Raw genomic sequence first — 2,850 nt, 5'->3', positions numbered from 1 at the left:
TTAGTTGTTAGAAATAAATAAATAAATAAAGAACAAAAGAATAATAAAGTTAAGTGACAAATAAATTTAGTAAGTTAGTAAGTTAGTTTCATCACTTTTGTATATTAAAAAGTGTTTCAACAAATAAATTTATTGATAACACTTTACTATTTTACAATTTACATCTCTTTCAAGATTCAATTGCAACATAGTATAGGGTTATGTCAAACCACAAGGAATTTCCTAATAGAATGAGTCATGTGAATATGTCAATGCACAAATAATGAGTAAACATATTTTGGTTGTTTGATTTGATTTGCATATAAACATTTAACTATAAATATTAACTAAGTATTAACAAATTCTTGAGGAGAGAAGATCATTTTGAATGATGAATGTATTTCTCAACTTCTCATGTATTTGAACTACTTAGACAAGTTCTTATGTTTTACTTTGATTAACTCCAAACACCAAGGTTTGAAATCCTCCTTTTAGTGTATGTCCTAAAATGGTAGAACGGTGATCACTTATATTCATTACTAAACAATAGTACATCCACAAAGAGACTAGGTTGTCACACCGTAATCTTGGCTACTCTAATATTGAAGTAGTAGTGAATATAAGATGTTAAGAAAAGCATGCTTAACTTGGCAAATAATTTATTTGTTAAGTGTTTGAGACAAGTAATTTTTCATGACTTGAAATCGGTTTTTAGGTGATCAATCTAAAAAGAGCATTAAGAACTTCTCAAATAAATATAATTAACCAAAGCACCAACTTGAATGATTAAAATTCAAACATAGAATAAAGGAAGAATTAGAAATACATAATCAACTTTCAAATGAAATTGTTAGGAACATGAGTCATCCGTCTAAGGATTGGATGCTTTAGGTTCCAAATGAGCTTACAAAATGGATTTTTGCATCTCATTTTCCTTATGCTTTCTCCTCTTGAATTATAAACTAAAAACTATAAAACTTACTTAAAAAAAAAGCTCCTATGAACCGAGCCTTCAAAGAAAGAAAAAAGAAGAGAATTGTGTTTTCAGGGAAGAAGTCTTGGGAAAGAGATATATGATGTTATTTTGAAGGAAGGAAATGCCTCCCTATTTATAGAATTTCCCTGGCACCGCTGAGCTGCTTGTTTGCACTGCTTAGCAGTTGACCAAACCCTTCAGCATGGGTTTGGTCATTTGGTCAAGTAGCTTGGTCACCTCCTTAAGCTTGACTCACCAAATCTAGTTGTGGACTATTGGACCAGTTATGGTGAGCTACTCCTAAAAAGCCTATGGTGGGCTACTTGAAGTGATGTCATGCATGACTTTATGGTTTCTTGATGGCTAAGTCAAGTTTGGGTGCACAATGTTGAGCACACATGTGGCATCGCTAAGCTATATGCTTGAGAAACTTTGACCGTGCTGACTAAGACGTGGCTTGGTGCTTGCTAACCTGGTCAAGTGACTGGTTCACCATTCAGCATACATGTGGCACCGCTGAGCTGCCTGCTTGAGCAGCTTGGGTGTGTGTCAGGCTTGTGTCTGACTGTGCCAAGCTTGTGTTCTGACCGTGTCAGGCTTTGTCTGGTGCTAGGCTGAGCGGTCAAGCTAGTCCACTCAGCAGCCTGCTTGAGCAACTTGGTCTATACCAGGTTGATTTGACTGAGCCAGGCTGGTGTCCATGTCAGCTCAGCGTGGCTTGGTCCACGCTTAGTTGCCTGCTTCAGCACCTTGAGTTTGACTTCTTTTTCTTCTTGGACCATGGGTCTTTATTCTCTTTTATTTTTCTTTCTAAATCCTACAAAAATAACATAAAAAAGAAATACAAACACAAATATACAAGATTGTGATATTTTATCCACAAAGTATTGTTTTAAGTTGGTTTTTCTCAATTATGCTTAAGATAAGTGCCATAAAAGTGTATGAAATTTAGGTATGTTTGGCACTTATCAAACTCCCCCCAACTTAAAAATTTGTTTGTCCTTAAACAAAAGGTAAAGTTTATCCGAATTCATATTTGGCTAAGTTTAATAGATGATCAACATGATTTCAAATGTTCATAAGCATGTCAAAAAAATTGATTTCAATGAGATTTTTCATGATTTGTGAATTTTCACTCAATTTTTCAATCATTTGTTTATAGTAATTTGAATTTGTTCTTTGTCTCACCTATTCTCTTAAATTGCATAAATATTGAAAGATCACTAAGGTCTTTATTTTTGTTGTAATGAGGCTTGATTTGGATAATGGTTTTTCTAGATATTCAATGCTAAGTTAAAAAGAGAGCATTTTTTAAAATTTTCTCAATGAAGCACTTCATTCTTCTTTTCTCCATTATTTTTCCAAACCTCTCTAACTTTTGATCCTTGACTTCTATTTTTCTCAATCTCTTTTTTGTTTTTGTTTTTTTGTAAAGAGATTGATTTTTTTTTCTTTCTTTTTAAGAAGCAAAGTCCACCAATTTTCCCCTCCAACTTAACTCTTTCAAACTATTGTTTAAAATTTAATGCTCTCTTAGAACATTTTTTAAATTCGGTTTCATGGGATAGTTTGAAAAATTCTTTCACTTGTTTGGCTCAAAGGGGCTTATCAAAGGATGGTCCTAATTGGGTTTGGACTTTTTGGCTTTTAGTTCAACTAATGAAGGAACATGCCTTGATCATTTCTTATCATTTTTATGCAATTAAGAGATTGAAAGACTCAAACAAGTTTAATTAGACAAATCAAATGTTGATTCTCACTTTGATTTTCACATGTGTTTGACTCACTCCCTCAATTGGTTTGGTTTTACACTTTTTTGATTTAAAAGATGTTTGCAAAGATCTTGCTGTTAGGTATCAGTGGTTACAATACACCTAGAAGGGGGGGGGGGGTTG

Source organism: Lupinus angustifolius, chromosome LG07 (genome assembly GCF_001865875.1).
Source record: "Lupinus angustifolius cultivar Tanjil chromosome LG07, LupAngTanjil_v1.0, whole genome shotgun sequence".
Taxonomy (NCBI): domain Eukaryota; kingdom Viridiplantae; phylum Streptophyta; class Magnoliopsida; order Fabales; family Fabaceae; genus Lupinus; species Lupinus angustifolius.
The sequence above is the reverse complement of the archived record's forward strand: the minus strand, read 5'-3'. Positions refer to the sequence as shown.